This window comes from Engystomops pustulosus, chromosome 6 (genome assembly GCF_040894005.1).
Source record: "Engystomops pustulosus chromosome 6, aEngPut4.maternal, whole genome shotgun sequence".
NCBI classification, from domain to species: domain Eukaryota; kingdom Metazoa; phylum Chordata; class Amphibia; order Anura; family Leptodactylidae; genus Engystomops; species Engystomops pustulosus.
Window position 1 is genome coordinate 46,272,655 of NC_092416.1, and position 23,373 is coordinate 46,296,027.

Sequence of the window (23,373 nt, forward strand, 5' to 3'; positions counted from 1 at the left end):
CGATGTGAAGCCGTATATTATAGGTTTTACTTTATGGCTTTATGGGCATAACTACATTGGTATCAGCCATGGCAGCCACTATGGGGCCCGCAGTGTCCTGGGCCCCGTCATCTGACTTGACCCTAAAGAATGGAGGATGTGCACCATTATATACATATTGGGGCACATTTACTAAGGGCTTAGCGATAGTTTTGTGGCAGACTTTGCACATTCTTTTAGGCGCAAACTGCTTGCGTAGGTATTTAAGAAGTGTCCGTACCTGTGAGACCTATGTTCCCTGATAGTAATGTCGACTGCGCAGTTTATTCCTCCCGTTAAATGCCATGAGTGAGACAGGAATACAAGTTTTATGTTCAAGTTTTTATTTATTGATGTTACATACTATATATTCTGGTATCTGGAAATAAGCTGTCACATATTCTGTCTATATTAGTGGTCCTCTTGCTGTGACAAGAGTGAAGGCCATAACTTGTACTTCTTTTTCGCCCTTGTTAAGGGCTGATGCATATGTGATAATTTATTCTGAAAATCAAAATAAAGAGTTAATAAAAAAAAAAAGAAATGTCCGTACCACAATTGTGTTGCACGCAACCCTTTTGTGTTGCATCTGCACTGAGCATCATGTGACACAAATAAGGGGGCTTCCGGTGCTCCGTTGGACCGTGCACCAGATTTATCAAGCAAAGTCTGTTGACACCCTATGTTAAAAGTGCACTACAAAAAGTCGTTGAACTCTGTCTGGGTAGTGCAGGGAAGCGCCAGTTCTTCATGAATCTGGAGCACCCTGCACTATACACAGGCAAACATTTAGTGCCCCATGCTGAACATCAACAATAGTACTTACCCGGTCCTGTCCCAATCCCAGAGGTGTGCCCGATATCCTGCATGTGTCGCTTCTAGAGATGAGCGAGTATACTCGTCCGAGCTTGATGCTCGTTCGAGTATTAAGGTACTCGAAACGGCTCGTTGCTCGGACGAGTATGTCCCCTGCTCGAGATCGAGCATTTAATTAAAAAAAAACAGTGAAGAACAATGAAGAATAGATTACAGATGTTCGGCACATCTGCTTACTTGTCGGAAGATACGCGCGGAACGGTGCGAACAAAATAGTATGTGAAGAACAATATATATGTGTGAAGAACACATTGAAGAACACGGGGAGCAGCACAGAGACACCGGGGAAGCGGCAGCAGGGAGACATGGGGCAGCCAGCAGGGAGACATGGGGCAGCAGGGAGACATGGGGCAGCAGGGAGACATGGGGCAGCAGGGAGAGATCGGGCAGCAGGGAGACATGGGGCAGCAGGGAGACATGGGGCAGCAGGGAGACATGGGGCAGCAGGGAGACATGGGGCAGCACGGAGAGATCGGGGAGACTTCAGTGGAAGAAGAGCAGCGGATCCCGGCACAGCGTATCTCCCGACAAGTAAGCAGATGTGCCGAACATCTGCAATCTATTCTTCACTGTGTTTTTCACTTAAATGATCCTGTGGTCACTGTTTTTATTCTGTTCTTCACATCTGCTAACTTGTCGGGAGATAATATACGCGCGGAACAGTGAAGAATAGATTGCAGATATTTGCATACATCTGCTAACTTATCAGAAGACATTCTTTTTCAGTTAATTAACACATTTTATTCCTGAACCATGGTCCCTTTGAAAAATGCTCGAGTCTCCCATTGACTTCAATGGGGCTCGTTATTCGAGACGAGCATCTGGAAAAGTTTGTCTCGAATAACGAGCACTCGAGCATTTTAGTGCTCGCTCATCTCTAGTCACTACCCCTCTGAGGTCCGCCGGAGTTCACCTTCTTCTTCCCGGTGTATGTGAGTGCCAAAAACCCCTGTTAAATGTGGCGCTAATCGGAAATAGTCGGGAAACCTGACGGAAATGTGGTGTGCAGACCCTTAGTAAATGTGCCCCAGTATGTTTAGAACATACATGTGATGTATAAATGCTGTACATCTGTATATGGCACTGTATGTGTTTGTATATTAATGTGTATATTCTCTATGTGTGCGTTTGTATAGATATGTGTGTATCAGTGAAGAACTGTATGTTTATGTCTATAGCTATATAAATGTGTGTGTATATATGAGTGTAATATGTATATTTTTAAGTGGTAGGTAGCCCATTCAGAAGTATTAGCCAATTCACTAATACATGGGCCTTAGCCGTACATCAAAAAACTTTAGAATTTAGATAAAGAGCCGGGACATTCTGTCACCATAGCATTTATCCTGTCCAATACCAGATATTTGTTCATTAATAATAGGAAACTCTGTTAAAACAATCTTTCATATACTGCAAAAAATGCAGGGACACAGGAATCGCTGAGCCTTACGGTGCTTGAGATCGTTGAAAATCGTTGACTTAGTAAAATTTACTTTCCCCTTATCATATTGTCTATATTGCCATCCGGATATAATTAGTCTGACTCCACATTGTATTTTTTTTTTTTTCACTATAAGAAAAAGTTACTGCCTGTGAGTCGAAATGTTATTAGATTTAAAATTATTTCATAGGAAACAATGAACGTTAATATATCCGTTGTTTTCTTTCTCGCTGATGACTTAATGACCCGGTAGGTCACATCGCGGGGCTTTGGGCTCCTCCTCTTTGCTTATGTGACTGTTGAGTCACCGCTGAACTGCACTCAGGTTATGATAATATCAAATAATTATTAGTATTTTGTTGGGGTGGATAGAATTCAGTAGGTTTAACATGCAGGAAGCTAAACACTGATCATATTCAACAGGAAATAACGTGAGAAGCCATATGTGCACAGAGAGCAATAACGGCCTATGATTAAAGTGTAATTACGCTGTTCTTCAATTTTATTACAGATTTTTCATTATGCAGATTTAATGCTTTCTAATCGGTAGGAGTCCAACTACTGGGACCCCCACTGATCATGAGGATAGTAGTCTCATAGACATTGATTGTCACAAACAGGGGGATTATAGCGGCCCCATTCTTTTGATCAGTAGGACTCCCATCTGTCATACCTTTACTTTTCATATAAATATTACCTATCTTATGAATAGATACGTTTTGATTATATAAAAAAAAACAGCACAGTCCAAATACAGGAAAGCTAGAAGAAAAGAATCATTCCCTGGTATTTGCATGTAAGCAACACCATTGGGAAGCCAGGGACCTGTCCAATATCATTATCAAAAGCTTTATCCCTATAATACCATGATTGTGCCACAAGACATGCTACATTTGTACTATTATTTTGAGAAAAGATTTTTAAAAAATGAGGGTTTCACCAAATTAAATATTGACTTATTCGTTCAATATCCATGACTTGGTGCATAAGTATGTAGTGTCCTGTGAGGCACAATCTATGGGCCACTTTTATTAAGCAGACTGCACATAAATGCAGGTGCAAACTAATTGCACATGTATTTATAAAGTGTTTCCACGTTGCATGCCACTAAACAACCCCATACACAGAAAGGGGCGTTTGGCAAGTCCAACATAAATGTGTCGCACGTCCCTTGAACCAGTAGAAATCTGGGTGCACACCGATTCTGCACTTCGGGCATGTGTCATATTCAGTTTGCCTTACTATTAGTAAATGTGGGCCAATGTATTAGGTAGAGTTTCCTATTTTGATAAATTTGTTGCAAAGTTTAACAGATGGTATTTGTAACCTATTGTTTTATTGGGCCTCCATAATTCCAGTTTACAAATTCACTGCTTTGTCGTGGCCATCACAAAGCTCTGATCTCAATCGTATGGAAAAGGTACAAACAAGACGGCCTACAAAGATGGCTCAGTTACACCAGTTATGTCCTTTCAACTATTGTGAGAAGCTTGTGGAAGGATATCCAAAATATTTCACCCATGTCGTAGAGAAAGTCATAAAAATGCCTTATTGTTGTCAATGACAACATTGACACAGACTTAATGGTGACTTTCTGATGTTGTCTTGTTAATTATATCACAAGGATCTGCCAGGCACAGGCTTTCCATCTATGGTCCAGATGTTTGGTTTTTTTTAATTACCAATGAAACAAGAAAAAAGAGTTCATGTCAAAGCAAGCAATGGTAATAAGCAATGAGGGATCTTACTTACTATTCACTACTAAAACCATTTCTTTTGTCTGGTCTTGTGCTGCTAACTACCAACTTATCTGTAATCACCAAACTCCTGAAACACTTGGTCTCCCCTAATCAATCAATGTACATGTCTGTTTAATTTATTTCTTACTTATGGATTCTGAACTACATAGAAACTAAATTCTCAAATGATCTCCTTAAACTTAATCTAATTAACGGCAATTTTGTCACACAAGTAGACTCATGGAAAGTCGCTGCACATACTCAGCAGACTTGCAGAGGGGGTCAATGGAAGACTGTTGTCGATATAGGTTCAGGGTGTTCAAAGGTGAGACCTGCATGTATCATATATTTATGACCTATATGTGGATAGGTCATAAATAGAGATGAGCGAGCACTAAAATGCTCGGGTACTCGTTATTCGAGACGAACTTTTCCCGATGCTCGAGTGCTCGTCTCGAATAACGAGCCCCATTGAAGTCAATGGGAGACTCGAGCATTTTTCAAGGGGACCAAGGCTCTGCACAGGGAAGCTTGGCCAAACACCTGGGAACCTCAGAAAAGGATGGAAACACCACGGAAATGGACAGGAAACAGCAGGGGCAGCATGCATGGATGCCTCTGAGGCTGCTTAACCCCTTAACGCTCTGCGCCGTAGCTCTACAGCGCAGAGGTATAAGGGATGTATGAAGAGGGCTCACGGGCTGAGTCCTCTTCATACAAAGGTGGGGGTTTTTGCATTTTGCACAAAACCCCCAACCGCTAATAACCGCGGTCGGTGCGGTCGGGCGCCGCCATCTTTTTTTCGATCGCCATGCCCCTGAACGTCATCGGGGGGGCGGCGATCGGTTGCCATGGTAGCCTCGTGTCTTCTCTTGACACGAGGCTACATGGCAGCTGCAGATTCGTTACAATGAGCCAGTGGCTCATTGTAATGAATGTGCTGCAAAAATGCCATATATTGCAATACAGAAGTATTGCAGTATATGGTAGCAGCGATCTGACCATCTAGGGTTAATGTACCCTAGATGGTCTAAAAGATAGTGAAAAAAAAAGAAAAAAAAAAGCTTAATAAATAAAAAAAATTAATAAAATATTAAAAATTCAAATCACCCCCCTTTCCCTAGAACTGATATAAAACATAATAAACAGTAAAAATCACAAACATATTAGGTATCGCCGCGTCCCAAAATGTCCGATCTATCAAAATATAAAAACGGTTATGGGCGGCGGTGACCTCCGAGGCGGGAAATGGCGCCCAAATGTCCAAAATGCGACTTTTACACCTTTTTACATAACATAAAAAATGAAATAAAAAATGATCAAAATGTCGCACAGACCTCAAAAAGGTAGCAATGAAAATGTCGCTTCATTTCGCAAAAAATGACCCCTCAAACATATCCGTGCGCCAAAGTATGAAAAAGTTATTAGCGTCAGAAGATGGCAAAAAAAATTTTTTCTTTTTTGTACACATTCGTTTTATTTTTGAAAATGTATTAAAACACAATAAAACCTGTATAAATTTGGTATCACCGCGATCGCACCGAACCAAAGAATAAAGTAGAGGTGTTATTTGAAGCGAAGAGTGAAAGTCGTAAAAACTGAGCCCACAAGAACATGACGCACGTGCGTTTTTTTTTCAATTTTTCCACGTTTGGAATTTTTTTCAGCTTCGCAGTACACGGCATGTTAAAATAAATAACATTACGGGAAAGTAAAATTTGTTACGCACAAAATAAGCCCTCACACAGGTCTGTACACGGAAAAATGAAAAAGTTATGGATTTTTGAAGTTGGAGAGCGAGAAATGAGGCGAAAAACCCTCCGTCCTTAAGGGGTTAATCGCACCATTATGCCAAAATTATGGGCAACAGCATGGCCATGACAGAGTGACAGAATGAAGCTAGATAGCATCTAAAACATCCAATAATTGACCCTGACACTATAGGGGACGGCATGCAGAGGCAGCGGCAGCAGGCTAGAGAGTGTCATGGCGACATACCCTAAATGGACTCAGGCTTCAAACCAATGGGTGGCAGAGAGGAACCAAAGGAGGTGAGCAAGAAGCGCTCAAATAATATCGGTACATGATAAAAGTTTGCCAGTATCTTTTGTGGATTACACAGCAGGGTGGCGACAAAGTTAACATGGAAGCCATGAAAACAACCCAAAATTCTGCCTGACACAGCTCGTTTGATAAGGGGACCATGTATGGAGGCAGTGAACTAGTAGTAGATTAAAGGTGCTGCAGTTAAAACTATGTTAGTTGGATCTTGGCATGGAGCTGGCGCTCCGCTGCCAGGCGAGCTTTCGCCAATCCAAGCCCCTGTCTCTAGGCTACTCCCCAAACAGCACTTCTAAGAACCTTTTGTATAAGATCAAGTGTAGTAGCGTTCTTATAAGTTTGGGATATGGCGGGTGAGGGGAATGTAAACAGATGCGCAAGAAGCGCTGAAATAATATCGGTAAATGATAAAAGTTTGCCAGTATATTTTGGGGATTACACAGCAGGGTGGCGACAAAGTTAACAAGTTTGATGTGGAAGCCATGAAAACAACCCAAAATTCTGCCTGACACCGCTCGTTTGATAAGGGGACCATGTATGGAGGCAGTAAAGTAGTAGTAGATTAAAGGTGCTGCAGTTAAAACTATGTTAGTTGGATCTTGGCATGGAGCTGGCGCTCCGCTGCCAGGCGAGCTTTCGCCAATCCAAGCCCCTGTCTCTAGGCTACTCCCCAAACAGCACTTCTAAGAACCTTTTGTATAAGATCAAGTGTAGTAGCGTTCTTATAAGTTTGGGATATGGCGGGTGAGGGGAATGTAAACAGATGCGCAAGAAGCGCTGAAATAATATCGGTAAATGATAAAAGTTTGCCAGTATATTTTGGGGATTACACAGCAGGGTGGCGACAAAGTTAACAAGTTTGATGTGGAAGCCATGAAAACAACCCAAAATTCTGCCTGACACAGCTCGTTTGATAAGGGGACCATGTATGGAGGCAGTGAACTAGTAGTAGATTAAAGGTGCTGCAGTTAAAACTATGTTAGTTGGATCTTGGCATGGAGCTGGCGCTCCGCTGCCAGGCGAGCTTTCGCCAATCCAAGCCCCTGTCTCTAGGCTACTCCCCAAACAGCACTTCTAAGAACCTTTTGTATAAGATCAAGTGTAGTAGCGTTCTTATAAGTTTGGGATATGGCGGGTGAGGGGAATGTAAACAGATGCGCAAGAAGCGCTGAAATAATATCGGTAAATGATAAAAGTTTGCCAGTATATTTTGGGGATTACACAGCAGAGTGGCGACAAAGTTAACAAGTTTGATGTGGAATGCCCTGTAATAGCTCTTGGGCGGTGTGCCTTTTATCGCCTAGGCTCAGCAGTTTGAGCACCGCCTGCTGTCGCTTAGCGACGGCACTGCTGCTGTGCCTAGAGCTACCGACTGATGGCGCCATGGCCACGGATGGTAATTCGGAGGAGGAGGAGGTGGAGGAGGGGTGGGAGGAGGAGGAGGTATAGTAGGCCTTTGAGACCTGGACCGAGGTAGGCCCCGCAATCCTCGGCGTCGGCAGTATATGACCAGCCCCAGGGTCAGACTCGGTCCCAGCCTGCACCAAGTTAAGTGTAGTAGCGTTCTTATAAGTTTGGGATATGGCAGATGAGGGGAATGTAAACAGATGCGCAAGAAGCGCTGAAATAATATCCCTAAATGGTAAAAGTTTGCCAGTATATTTTGTGGATAACACAGCAGGGTGGCGACAAAGTTAACAACTTTGATGTGGAATCCATGAAAACAACCCAAATTTGTGCCTGACACACCTCGTTTGATAAGGGGACGATGTATGGAGGCAGCTATATGGACGACTTTTGGAGGTAGCAATGGAGACAACGTGTGGAGGCTGCTATGGAGACAATTTAATTTGGATAGTGCCTGTATGTGGCAGTCCAAAAAAGTTTTCAAACCAGAGGAGCAGGTAGGTGGCCCTCCAGAAAAATTGAATAGATTGAGTGCCTGTATGTGGCACTCCCAAAAATTGTTTAAAAAAGAGGACCGGGTAGGTGGCCCTCCAGAAAAATTAAATGCATACAGTACTATAGCTAGAGCCAGTGGGCCCTGTCAAAAAATAGCCAGTTTCCTCTGCTTTAGTGTACAAAGAGGAGGAGAAGGAGGAGGAGGAGTGCATAAATTATTCAGGTTGAGCTTCCTTCACCTGGTGGAGATTGGAAATTATGAGAAATCCAGGCTTTATTCATCTTAATAAGCGTCAGCCTGTCAGCGCTGTCAGTCGACAGGCGTGTACGCTTATCGGTGATGATGCCACCAGCTGCACTGTAAACCCGCTCGGACAAGACGCTAGCGGCAGGGCAGGCAAGAACCTCCAAGGCGTACAGCGCCAGTTCGTGCCACATGTCCAGCTTTGAAACCCAGTAGTTGTAGGGAGCTGTGTGATCATTTAGGACGATGGTATGGTCAGCTACGTACTCCCTCACCATCTTTCTGTAAAGATCAGCCCTACTCTGCCGAGACTGGGGACAGGTGACAGTGTCTTGCTGGGGTGACATAAAGCTGGCAAAAGCCTTGTAAAGCGTACCCTTGCCAGTGCTGGACAAGCTGCCTGCTCGCCTACTCTCCCTCGCTACTTGACCCGCAGAACTACGCACTCTGCCGCTAGCGCTGTCAGAAGGGAAATACTGTTTCAGCTTGTGCACCAGGGCCTGCTGGTATTCATGCATTCTCACACTCCTTTCCTCTCCAGGGATGAGAGTGGAAAGATTTTGCTTGTACCGTGGGTCCAGGAGAGTGAATACCCAGTAATCGGTGCTGGAATAAATTCTTTGAACGCGAGGGTCACGGGATAGGCAGCCTAGCATGAAATCTGCCATATGCGCCAGAGTCCCAACGCGCAAGAATTCACTCCCCTCACTGGCCTGACTGTCCATTTCCTCCTCCTCCAACTCCTCTTCTTCTGCCCATACACGCTGAACAGTGAAGGTCTGAGCAATGCTCCCCTCTTGTGTCTCGCCAACATTCTCCTCCTCTTCCTCCTCATCCTCCTCCACCTCCTCCGATATGCGCTGAGAAACAGACCTGGGGGTGCTTTGGCTATCAACAAGGGAATCTTCTTCCCCCGTCTCTTGTGACGAGCGCAAAGCTTCCGACTTCATGCTGATCAGAGAGTTTTTCAACAGGCCAAGCAGCGGGATGGTGAGGCTGATGATGGCGGCATCGCCACTGACCATCTGTGTTGACTCCTCAAAGTTACTCAGCACCTGACAGATATCAGACATCCACGTCCACTCCTCATTGTAGACTTGAGGAAGCTGACTGACCTGACTACCAGTTCTGGTGGAAGTTGACATCTGGCAGTCTACAATCGCTCTGCGCTGCTGGTAAACTCTGGATAACATGGTTAATGTTGAATTCCACCTCGTGGGCACGTCGCACAACAGTCGGTGAGCGGGCAGTTGGAGGCGGCGCTGCGCTGCCCTGAGAGTGGCAGCATCTGTGCTGGACTTCCTGAAATGCGCACAGATGCGGCGCACCTTCGTGAGCAAATCTGACAGATTGGGGTATGTCTTGAGGAAACGCTGAACTATCAGATTTAACACATGGGCCAGGCATGGCACATGTGTCAGTCTGCCGAGTTGCAGAGCCGCCACCAGGTTACGGCCGTTGTCACACACAACCATGCCTGGCTTCAGGTTCAGCGGTGCCAGCCACAGATCAGTCTGCGCCGTGATGCCCTGTAATAGTTCTTGCGCGGTGTGCCTTTTATCGCCTAGGCTCAGCAGTTTGAGCACCGCCTGCTGTCGCTTAGCGACGGCACTGCTGCTGTGCCTAGAGCTAGCGACTGATGGCGCCATGCCCACGGATGGTAGTTCGGAGGAGGAGGTGGAGGAGGGGTGGGAGGAGGAGGAGGCATAGTAGGCCTTTGAGACCTGGACCGAGGTAGGCCCCGCAATCCTCGGCGTCGGCAGTATATGACCAGCCCCAGGGTCAGACTCGGTCCCAGCCTCCACCAAGTTAACCCAATGTGCCGTCAGCGATTTATAGTGGCCCTGCCCGGCAGCACTCGTCCACGTGTCCGTGGTCAGGTGGACCTTGTCAGAAACGGCGTTGGTCAGGGCACGGATGACGTTGTCTGACACGTGCTGGTGCAGGGCTGGGACGGCACATCGGGAAAAGTAGTGGCGACTGGGGACCGAATACCGAGGGGCGGCCGCCGCCATGAGGTTGCGAAAGGCCTCTGTCTCTACTAGCCTATAGGGCAGCATCTCCAGGCTAAGCAATCTGGAGATGTGGACATTAAGGGCTTGGGCGTGCGGGTGGGTTGCACTATATTTTCTTTTCCGCTCCAGCGTCTGGGGTATGGAGAGCTGAACGCTGGTGGATGCTGTGGAGGATCGTGGAGGCGACGATGGGGTTTTTGTGCCAGGGTCCTGGGCAGGGGGCTGACTAGCAGCTGACACAGGGGAAGGAGCAGTGGTGTGCACGGCCGGAGGTGAACGGGCTTGGTGCCACTGATTCGGGTGTTTAGCATTCATATGCCTGCGCATACTGGTGGTAGTTAAGCTAGTAGTGGTGGAACCCCTGCTGATCCTGGTTTGGCAAAGGTTGCACACCACAGTCCGTCGGTCATCCGGTGTTTCCTTAAAGAACCTCCAGACTTCTGAAAATCTAGCCCTCGCCGCGGGAGCCCTCGCCACGAGAGCTTCACTACGTGACACATTTGACGCTGATGCACCTGCACTGGCCCTGCCTCTCCGTCTGGCCCCACCACTGCCTCTTCCAACCTGTTCTGCCATAGGACTCTCCTCCGTCTCAGAAGCACTGTGTTCACCCGGTCTCTCAACCCAGCTTGGGTCTGTCACCTCATCATCCTCCGATCCCTCAGTCTGCTCCCCCCTCGGACTTCCTGCCCTGACAACAACTTCACCACTGTCTGACAACCGTGTCTCCTCATCGTCGGACACCTCTTTACACACTTATTCCACTACGTCAAGAAGGTCATCATCACCCACAGACTGCGACTGGTGGAAAACCTGGGCATCGGAAAATTGCTCAGCAGCAACCGGACAAGTGGTTTGTGACTGTGGGAAGGTTCCAGAAAACAGTTCCTCAGAGTATGCCGGTTCAAATGCCAAATTTTCCTGGGAGGGGGCAGACTGGGGGGGAGGAGGCTGAGATGCAGGAGCTGGAGGAGTGCCGATTTCGGTGACATGGGTGGACTGCGTGGAAGACTGACTGGTGGACAAATTGCTCGAAGCATTGTCGGCAATCCACGACATCACCTGTTCGCACTGTTCTGGCCTCAACAGTGCTCTACCACGAGTCCCAGTAACTTGAAACATGATGAACCTAGGGAGTGTAGCTCTGCGGCGTTCCCCTGCTCCCTCATCAGCAGGTGGTGTCTCACCCCACCCAGGACCACGGCCTCTGACCCCTGCAGTAGATGGACGCCCACGTCCCCGCCCTCGTCCTCGTCCTCTACCCCTAGCCCTCGGGTTAAACATTTTGAAAATGAAAGTTATATAACTTTAATTTTTTTTTTTTACTTTTTTTTGTGTTTTTTTTGTTTTTTAGTTTTTTTTTGTGTTTTTTAGTTTTTAAAACCAAACAATGCTATCCTATTGCTATGGCTATTTTCTAGCCAAGTATGAAAGCACACTGCTATGCCAGATGAGATGACGCTGAGTTATGAAAAAATAAACGTAAAATAAAAAGGAAATGGCAGACTGTGCCTAATTGAAATCCAACCCCTAATAAATTATCCCACTTCGGTCTTTGCGATGGATATGTGCGTCACTAAGCGCTAAACACAGCGGTCGCAAGTCTCACTCCAAATTCCTCACAATTGGCTAGTATATGCACTGCAGCAAGGACAGCCACCAGCAGATCAACCAGAAATAAAATATATATAACGCTATTGTAGGCGTAAGTAAGCCGTTTGGATTCTCCTTTGGCTATTTTCTAGCCAAGTATGAAAGCACACTGATGAGATGACGCTGAGTTATGAAAAAATAAACGTAAAATAAAAAGGAAATGGCAGACTGTGCCTAATTGAAATCCAACCCCTAATAAATTATCCCACTTCGGTCTTTGCGATGGATATGTGCGTCACTAAGCGCTAAACACAGCGGTCGCAAGTCTCACTCCAAATTCCTCACAATTGGCTAGTATATGCACTGCAGCAAGGACAGCCACCAGCAGATCAACCAGAAATAAAATATATATAACGCTATTGTAGGCGTAAGTAAGCCGTTTGGATTCTCCTTTGGCTATTTTCTAACCAAGTATGAAAGCACACTGATGAGATGACGCTGAGTTATGAAAAAATAAACGTAAAATAAAAAGAAACTGCCAGACTGTGCCTAATTGAAATCCAACCCCTAATAAATTATCCCACTTCGGTCTTTGCGATGGATATGTGCGTCACTAAGCGCTAAACACAGCGGTCGCAAGTCTCACTCCAAATTCCTCACAATTGGCTAGTATATGCACTGCAGCAAGGACAGCCACCAGCAGATCAACCAGAAATAAAATATATATAACGCTATTGTAGGCGTAAGTAAGCCGTTTGGATTCTCCTTTGGCTATTTTCTAGCCAAGTATGAAAGCACACTGATGAGATGACGCTGAGTTATGAAAAAATAAACGTAAAATAAAAAGGAAATGGCAGACTGTGCCTAATTGAAATCCAACCCCTAATAAATTATCCCACTTCGGTCTTTGCGATGGATATGTGCGTCACTAAGCGCTAAACACAGCGGTCGCAAGTCTCACTCCAAATTCCTCACAATTGGCTAGTATATGCACTGCAGCAAGGACAGCCACCAGCAGATCAACCAGAAATAAAATATATATAACGCTATTGTAGGCGTAAGTAAGCCGTTTGGATTCTCCTTTGGCTATTTTCTAACCAAGTATGAAAGCACACTGATGAGATGACGCTGAGTTATGAAAAAATAAACGTAAAATAAAAAGAAACTGCCAGACTGTGCCTAATTGAAATCCAACCCCTAATAAATTATCGCACTTCGGTCTTTGCGATGGATATGTGCGTCACTAAGCGCTAAACACAGCGGTCGCAAGTCTCACTCCAAATTCCTCACAATTGGCTAGTATATGCACTGCAGCAAGGACAGCCACCAGCAGATCAACCAGAAATAAAATATATATAACGCTATTGTAGGCGTAAGTAAGCCGTTTGGATTCTCCTTTGGCTATTTTCTAGCCAAGTATGAAAGCACACTGATGAGATGACGCTGAGTTATGAAAAAATAAACGTAAAATAAAAAGGAAATGGCAGACTGTGCCTAATTGAAATCCAACCCCTAATAAATTTTCCCACTTCGGTCTTTGCGATGGATATGTGCGTCACTAAGCGCTAAACACAGCGGTCGCAAGTCTCACTCCAAATTCCTCACAATTGGCTAGTATATGCACTGCAGCAAGGACAGCCACCAGCAGATCAACCAGAAATAAAATATATATAACGCTATTGTAGGCGTAAGTAAGCCGTTTGGATTCTCCTTTGGTTATTTTCTAGCCAAGTATGAAAGCACACTGATGAGATGACGCTGAGTTATGAAAAAATAAACGTAAAATAAAAAGAAACTGGCAGACTGTGCCTAATTGAAATCAAACCCCTAATAAATTTTCCCACTTTGGTGTTTGAGGTGGATATGTGTGTCACTAAGAGCTAAACACAACGGTAGCAAGTCCCCCTGCAAATTCCTCACAATATGGTACTAGCTGCACTACTAGTGCCAGCAAGCCCAGCCACAAGCAATTGTAGCCCTAAGAAGGGCTGTTGGGTTCTTGTTGAATCACTCCTGCCTAACACTATTCTAATAGAACACCCTAACGCTTTCCCTGACCAGCAGCAGCTCTCTCCCTAGCGACATCCAGACACAGAATGATCCGAGCAGCGCGGGTAGCGGCTAGTCTATCCCAGGGTCACCTGATCTGGCCAGCCAACCACTGCTATCGACGTGTAAGGGTACCACGTCATGCTGTGTGGAGTGCAGAGTCTCCTGGCTTGTGATTGGCTCTGTTTCTGGCCGCCAAAAAGCAAAACGGCGGGAGCTGCCATTTTCTCGAGCGGGCGAAGTATTCGTCCGAGCAACGAGCAGTTTCGAGTACGCTAATGCTCGAACGAGCATCAAGCTCGGACGAGTATGTTCGCTCATCTCTAGTCATAAATATTAAACTTGAGAATGCCCCTTTAAGGAGACATGTTCCTCCTAGCCTCTTTGTAGTTCTAATCTCACTTTCCGTGTTTTATTTGCTTCTCAACTTCCCCACGTCTCTGATTTCTTTGGGCTCAGTCTAGGGCCTTCTTCCCCTCTACACATCTACTCCCTCTCTACACATTGGGAAGAATTCATTTAGACTGGCGATTAGAATGTGTTTAGAGGCAGTTTAGACTAGATTGGATTGGATTAGATTCTTCTATAGTTTCTAAAGTCTCATTTGCTATAGTAAATGTCACTGGCTGGGTGTTGATACCCCGGCCTGCCCTCTGACCCATCCCGTTCCCCTCCTGGTCTCCGGCCCGACATGCCCAGAGTGGTATGCGGGTCATAGAAACTCTGAAACTGACAGAGAAACCATAATGAATCTTCCCCATTGTCTGTTGTCGCTAACATCATGGGGCTTATTTACTAAGGATCGGGCTGCTCACTTTCTTGGACTGTGCACCGTTTTTGACATTTGCATTTGTTTTGGCAGCTTTGACAGGTATTTAACAGGGGTCTGTGCTGGGATTGTGTCGCACGCGATCAGATCGTGGCGCAGCTGTGCTGGCTTTCCTGTGACAGAAATCAGAGGGCAGGCCGTCAAACCATCCGACTGATTTCGGACTGAGTTTTGTAGATTCAAATTGTGTTGCACTTACATACCCACATACCCAAAGAAGAAGAAGGTGAACTTTGGCAGACCTGAGCAGGAAAGTGACACATGCATGATATTCGGTGCACGCTCTTAGTGAATTGCGGCACAGTGCATTAGACACAGAGAATGCACTGTGAACTCCTCAGACCGGGTAAGTAAATGTGCCCCCATGTCTTTTCTCTACCTGAAACCTAATCTTTCAAAAACTGATATCATTTTCTTTCTGCCATCTACTAAACAACATAACCCACGTTCTGTAGTGTTATCACTCAGAGGCAGGAGACCCAATCGTTTTAGTTATGTAGGAGGCAAACACTTTCTTTACTCCCTAAATTCAATCACTAGCAAGCTCATGTCACCTTCACCTAAGAAAAATAAGCAGATTCTGCTCTTTTCTTTAAAACTTTCATTATTGTTCCGATTCACTAACACTTTGATCACTGTAACTCCCAACTTATTGCTCTTTCAATTACTAAATGCACATGGATACCCTAGAGCAGTGGTGGCGAACCAATGGCCAGGACCCAGGACTTGCTGTGCACAGAGCTATTTTAAAGTGACAGCGCTACCTGGGACTATTTTCTGCTTTATTGGTGTCCTCAGGTGCTGATATGAATGAAAGTTGTGACAGAGCAGGGAGTATAAATTTCTGGGGTGGCACTTTGCGATAATTAAGTGGGTTTTGGTTGTAGTTTGGGCACTCGGTCTCTAAAAGGTTCGCCATCACTGCCCTAGAGCAATACCTCAAGTCTGTCTGTTATTTAAAGGGATATTCCCACGAATAAAAGTTTCTTAATTGTACTCAGGATAACAAAATAACACATTCTCCAATTCACTGTTATTAACAAAAAAAAAGCATTTCACAGCTATAATTCCAACCTGTCTCTATAAGTGCTGATATACACAATCTTGGTTGCACCTAGACCCGATCCTGGATCTCAGTTGAGGGTCGGCAGCCATATTGTTCTCCTGTTTGACGCTGCATTGAGCTGTTCCCTACCTCCAGCCCCCACCCTTGCATTCCAGGACAACCTCACACAGACACTGGCTTCCTGCCGGCAAACAACAATAGCATCATTAGGAGAGTAAAGCTACAAGCAGGTAAAATCTTTATCCAGGGGAGGGAGGTATATAGCTAAGCTGTGTATGCTGTGGCTGTAATAATAGAGCTGAGATTGTCATGTGTAATATGCATCTCATGGATCTAATCATCTCTCATCTCTGATATGTCTCATGTATCTTTCTATGTGTGAGATACTAGTACTAAATAACTAGAATCTAAATGAAAGTGTACTGTATATAAACCTGGACTCTGATAATGTAACCACATTGTCAGCTCACAGAACTAGATGGATCATAATGTATCTGCTTGGAGAGTCCCCATCCACACTCTGAAATTTTACACTGACTATTACTGAGTAATAGGAGCTAAAACAGCAATAAAACTAAGTAAAATTGTAAAGTAAGGTGATATGAATAATCTTCATTGTCTAAACATCACTAGGCGATTGAAATTTGAGAATTTTCTTTCATGGGCAAACCCCTTTAAGAAGGCTGGTAAGTTTTACTAACACTTTTACCTCTTCTTTATTACCTATTTACCTTTATTCTCCATCAAGAATGGAAAGTTACTGAAAACAAAGTCCTCACCCTTAAGTTTCCTGCACACGGCATCATCTGTCATTGGCGGATGAGCTTCACTCTTGGACCTGTTCTATCTATTGTGACTTGGGTTGTTTGCTCATGCACTGGAGGAATGGAATCGGGAAGAGAGGAGACTATGGCCCACACTTATTAAATGAAATGCATGTGAATTATCAAAGGCTTCCTTTTATGATAGGAAACTATTAAAGGACATCTACCATCAAAAATCAAGCCTGATAAACCAGGGGCACTTGTAGATCCAGGCATGGTGACTGTGGTAATCTTCTTATATTTGTTGTTAACGGATCCCCCCCATACTGCAGCTTTACAGGCCTGCTTTACAGGCCTACACGTCTGCCTACACGTTTGCTTTACAGGCCTACACGTCTGCTCCTTCAGCACTTCCCCCTCTCTTTGCCTGTTGTAATCTCACTGTAGCAGATGAGGTTACAGCAAATAGTGGGGGGAGAAAGGGGGTAAGCGTTCCAGCCCAGTGTAACAGCCTGTGAATCTGCAGCTTGGAGGGGCTCTAACTAATTTTAAAAATATATTCTAGAACAAAGGGGGCCATGGATAACAAATATAAGAAGATTATCACAGTTACGGTGCCTGGAGCCATGAGTAAGTGTTTCTCATGCTTGGTTTTGATGGTAGATTTCTGTTTAACTACTCCAATACCTGCTCACTACTATGTTAAAAAAAACTCTTGGGGTATACCAATATAAACTAAAAATAAAGATAACTTTACTTCTTTTCCTGTAGCAATTCTGAAAAAAATTTAGGTCCACATGTTTCCAAAAATAAGACCTGTCATGACAATGTAAATATGGTATATAAAGACTACAGAAATACATGTTATAGGGGAAATATTTCTAACTTCCCAATACCAAAATAAACCCATAAAAGCAAAGATGTCTTCCTACAACATACATATTTACCAAACCGCTACAACATCCTCTATACAGCTGTAAGCATCAATTTATTCTCCACCTTGTAACAAGGAATGCTATAGAGCTCCTCTGCATGTGGTAAAGGGTTAACGGATGATATACTTTCAAAACCACACTAGAAATAAATTGTGGGCTACAAAATTGGGACACAAGTACATTGTGGTGTAGGTAGAGGCACTGAGCAGTGAAGTTTTAACACACCACAAAAAGACACATTTAATGTACCCACAGCCCATGATACGGACTCTGACAATAGTAACCCATTAAAAGCCCTTTCCATCACATATTCTCGTTACGGTAAATATGAAGAAATGATATCTAAATATTTTTACGGATGCATATCATAGTTTATCTGTGTCAGTGGAGAAAAGTAGTGTTTAGTGTTTTGGAGACTCAAACTGCTATTGTATGAAATAAATATTGTCGGGATTGTGTAACTTTGTAAAATAGTTCTAGAAATTATTTCGAAAACTGATACTATAGATAACTGCACTAAAAATGAGCTTGTCATGTGATGTCTTATGTCCTATATGATGGCAGGGTTGATGGAGGGAGATGGGCTGAGCTCTGTGATACTGAGTCCTGATCTCTCACCCACATATTCTCGTCCACAACTCTCCCTTTATCATTGTGTGTGCATAGACCGCTCTGTGTGTGAGCGGGGTAAGGCTGGCCGCACACGTGGCGTTTTGAACCCGTTTTCGGTCCGTTTTTAAGCAGTCTGTTAAACGCATGCGTTAAAATGCATCCATTTTTGACTGGTTTTACCAATTATCTTAAAACGGGTCAAAAACTGATGCGTTTTAAATAAAAAAGCATGCCTTTTTTAACGGACTGCTTAAAAACTGCTAGTTAACACGACCGAGCCATGAAATACTTATCTTACTTATCTAAAATAGGCCGTTCTAAGGTATAGCAAAAGTAGATGGCTGAAAGAGGACACAGGACAGGGAGGTGAGTGGTACACATCAACCATCACATAATCTCATGGTAGTTGTCATTTAACTAATCTTAGTCCTGTGTGTTTGCCCCCAAGAACACTGTTCTAGGAAAGTGTTCAAAACACCACCATGTTTTTGACTAGATCCTATCTTCAGGCATCTCAAAGAACATCATATAGAAAGTCACTGAACCATTTAGAAATCTTGGTGATATTGTAAAGGAATAAGCAGGTCTAGACCACCTCAGAGACTACAGATTACAGATATTATTATTTTGTGTTGAGGATTCCTCTCATTCCATGTCAAAATGAAACAGTTTTATAGCAATGAAATGGAATCCTAGGTATAACCACATATCTCAAGTATAAGAGATGTAAAATACTTTTATTAATGCTTAGCCATATGTATCATTAGTTATTGCAGACCTTTACTGACACTAGATGATGGAATATAGTATTCTTTTTCATCATAAGAGTAAGGCTACATTCTCAATCTAGTTTTCTTCATTTCAGCATACACCGCTGAGCGCATCCATAGACATATATTGGTAGGCGGAGCCATCCTTTTTTCCTCCGTCTGCACACTATACATGCCATACTGTGAGAAACGTGATGCAAAGTTACATCTATCCATCCTGCTTCCTCCTGTTGAGTGATGGAGGCCATTGGATCGTATGGGGCACGGTTGCAAAGTATTGCATCCAAAGTAGATGCTCAGGGAATTTCCCAGTGATGTCACTGTCCAAGGTGTTTTTCCCAAGTGACATCCTTGTGGAAAACACCTTGAACATCAAGAGAAACCAAATCACTATCTGCTGCCAATGTTCACTCTTTCTCACGCTTTCAGGGGTGTGAGGAAGAACATGACAGCATATAATAATAATATTTCTTTATTTATATAGCGTCAACAGATTCCGCAGCGCTGCACAGAGTATGTCAAATCAGTCAACATATCCCACTGTATAAGCATACATAAGGATATTCTGAGCCAAATTAATCCTAAAAGTAAGTAAATTGGAGTAATACCTATTCACTCAGTAGTAATTTTGGGGCCTATGACTAACACATTTTGGGCCTCCATTCCCCAGACTTATTAGTTCCTCATCTTGTTTTTGCGATGTTGTGTAGTAGACATATATGTTTATCACAGACCCTAGGCCAGTGATGGCGAACCTTTTAGAGGCCGAGTGCCCAAACTGCAACCCAAAACGCTGCTTATTTATCGCGAGGTGCCAACCAAAAATTATAGCAGTAACTTATTGCTCTCTGTTCAAAAAACTTTCAATCATATTTGCCTCCTGAGGACAGCAACACAGTAGAAAGATGGAAGTCTAATCTGTAGTCTAATCCTACAGCCCCAAGTAGCGAACTAAGTATCAAAAGCCGACTGAAAGCAGCATCTTTTGAGTTGCTTGGAACAGCAGTAAAATTATTTGAGTCCTGTCTGGTGTGCCCGGGTGGTGGTCTGGTGTGCCCGGGTGACCACAGAAAGGGCTCTGAGTGCCGCCTCTGGCACCCATGCCATAGGTTCGCCACCACTGCCTTAGGCTGTAAAGAGATTCTTGCCTTCCCAATTATTCTTAAAGGATCTAACATTTAGTGCAGAAAAACAGTGACATTATAAAACTATAACATAGCTAAACATATTACATGGGAACAGTACCAAAAACAATCTTTCTACATAGATACAGTAATGGAACCAAACTTACCACTTAGATACAGGACCAGAACCAAAATTGCTGATACAGGACCAGAATAAAGCAGAGTGAGACAACCTTATACCGCACCAGATAAATCAATGGTGTCTGATTTTGGCTGATAAATCAGAAGTAGTATAACGTTGTCTTCCTCTTAGGAGTCTCAGAATAGATGAGAAAGTGCAGATTGGTGAGGTCATTAGAATACCAGCATGTAATGGTTATTGACAGATGACTTTGAATTGGATTCTCTTTCGTTTTCTTCTTCCATATGGCTGCAATGTTAGCTTCTTCCAGTCATGACTTCTCTCTGCAGATTTACATAAAAATGTAAGCAATTTTTTAACAAAAACTTAATACTGTTGTTCTCCTCCCATGGATATCACTGTGATGCTACCATAGTAGCATTGTCACAGTGCCCCCATGATAGCCAGTACAGTAACAGTGCCCCCCAGTAGTCAAAATAGTCAAATCACCCTCACAATAACCAAATATTATAGTAACAATGCTCAAGCAGCAGCCCATATTGTAACAATTGCCCGTCACTAGCTATAGTAAAAATGCCTCCACAGGAGCCAATATAGTAAAGGTGCTCCACAGTAGCCAATATAGCCACAGGACCCCCACAGCTGCAAATATAGTAACAATACCCTGCACAGTAGCAAATATAGTAACTGTACCCCGACAGTAGTCATTATTGTAACAGTGCCCCTACAGTAACTTATATAGTATGAGGTTTTAACCCTCATCTACCTCTAAATCCAGCACTGCAAAGAGGAGACATGTCACTTCTGCTACATAGTACTCACAGAGCATTTAATCTAAAAACCTACTTTTTCTGGGATTATTTGAATCCATATAAATAAACTATTACAAGATGAATCTTACAGAAGATGCATAATTCTGTTGTCTTTTGTAAACTCCTAAGGATCCCCCTAGTGGTGGCTGCAGGAAACAGAAATTTTATCATTTTACTTTATGTTATAATGGCATATGGCAACATAAGGAATTACAAGCTGGTCCTGATTATGTGTCTTTTATGTGAAGGTGAAAAATGTGAATCTAAGTGCCATAATGTGCTATTTTTATGAGGGAAGTCCAATATATTCTTGATCATTTATGTCCCTTTTTGATAACTGCTAATATTTCCACTTCTCCCTTATTTAGTTCTCTGTAGATCTCTCTTTCAGCTGTATTATCTTCAGAAAAGACTCTAATTGAGACTACCAATGTCATCTGAGTCGGAATTGCGCAGTAATACGACTCGTCACTTGTGTTCCAAACAATAACTGGCAGCGTGTAGGGCGACGAAGGACGTGGCACAGCCAGGCTATGATTTGTGAATCAGGATCCATAATCTTTCTGCCAAATAAGGAAGGAAGGAGGAGGGTGAGGTAAAATGCTGTATCTCAAGTAGGGAGAAGTAAAACCACGGGGAAGATTCAAGAGATATATACTTACAAAGGGAAAATAAGGCAGCCTGATCTGATCTCATAGTCATTTATTTCCTGGTCGTTAATAATTTGTGTAATAAAAGATTACGTGTTAGCAGGCTTCCTTGGCACACAGTACTCTCCTCCTTGCTGGGATGAATGTGTTCTTGGAACATAAATTATTCCATTCTTATCGCTTGGCTACGCATTTTTCATGCTGCCTCGGCTTCATTGCAGACGTTGGAGGCCCAGCTGGCTGTGGCTTTCCCTACTTGCGGAGCCTATTCCATTGATGGGCGCGCACAACCAGTAACCTAAGGACAAAGCACACCTCACCAATTTTCTTAGTCATACTGAGAACAAAGTTAATTGGGTGTTAATTAGAGAAATAATAGCTTCTGCCCCATCCCTTGCTGTCACTAATTGATATGATCGCGTTTAGCAATTTCCCCACTTAGTTATGCAACACAATGGTCTCTCGCCAGCCACATACATATTACTTTCTAAGCTTCAGTTACCTACAAAGAACCTTATTAAGTAAATCAGGGAACCGTCCAAACTTCCAATAAAGTAATACTCTGCAAAGCTACTAAATTGTGTTATACCTAATACAAGGACTGAAAATGTATATGGCTCTCCTGCCCCGCTGGGGAAAAAAATTGTGGTGCTAGAGTTTTTTAGCTGATTCTGAGCTGAAAATCCCTTCTAATTCTCTTTAGCATCTCCAGTTTATGAGATGTTGAGTGTTTCCATCAAGAAATAAGTACAATGGAAAAACAGTACCATGGACGATGGGATGCACATATGATGGCTGATTACTGTTGGAGCATCTAGCGTGAATGTCCTTCCAACCCGACATGACATTAATTTTAAACATTTTTAAAAAGAGTGAAAAGCCTCTAGACGGAGACTTAGCTGATCATATCGGTTTTCAATGGGATTGGGGTCAAGCAACACCATTTTGGGCACCCCAGTCTTCAGCAGCTGTTCCCTAATAAAGCAACCTCAATGAGCAGCCACATTTTCATCCACGTTGATTAGGACTGTGTTGTTCATGAAGAGGCACAATGGGGGTCATTTACTAAGGGTCCGTTTTGCGCATTTTCGGGTTTTCCGTCTTTTTCCAATTTGCGCCGTTTTTCCCTGAATTGCCCTGGGATTTTGGAGCATGCGATCGGATTGTGGCGCATCGGCGCCGGCTTTCACGCAACGGAAATCGGGGGCAATGGCCGTCAGAAAACCCCACGGATTCGGCAAAGCCGCGGAATTTAAAAACAAAACACGCACTTACCTGCACCCAGCAACGGGTCGTGAACTCCGACAGAGAACGCGCCACTGGATTCCGACAAGACCGGGTAAGTAAATCTGCCCCAATGAGTGGATGAATTAAGCTATTTAGGCTTGTGACTGTACCATACACAAAGTGTCAGGCAGCTCTGTATTGACCAGACACACCTGCCTACCTTGTAACAACACCAAATACTTGGGTGCCTTTTACCTCCATTAAAGGAATTGTGTGGCATTCATCATCTGATTCCATATGGCACTGTTCATAGTGAAGCGGGCAACAGTGTCTATGCCTTCCACTTCTTTGACCATCTGTGACTTTTTCAATCTCTCTATGTCTTCTGACACTTTGCAAAACTCTAAGATCAGTGGCAACTTTGATTCAAGAACATTTAAAATCTCTCAATGGTGATGTACTGCTGATCAATTGTTAGGTTTTTTCTTGGTCTCATGATGTAAA

General features: G+C 43.7%; 1 long non-coding RNA gene across 1 annotated transcript; it reads right to left on the reverse strand.

Annotated features, from left to right (window-relative positions):
* Window positions 1-382: 382 nt before the first annotated feature.
* Window positions 383-21,908, reverse strand: LOC140065675 (uncharacterized). The gene is made up of 3 exons (XR_011848016.1): window positions 21,655-21,908; window positions 20,206-20,503; window positions 383-522 (listed from the first exon to the last, which is right to left on the reverse strand). It is a non-coding gene; the product is annotated as an uncharacterized lncRNA (long non-coding RNA).
* Between the last annotated feature and the right edge of the window lie 1,465 nt (window positions 21,909-23,373).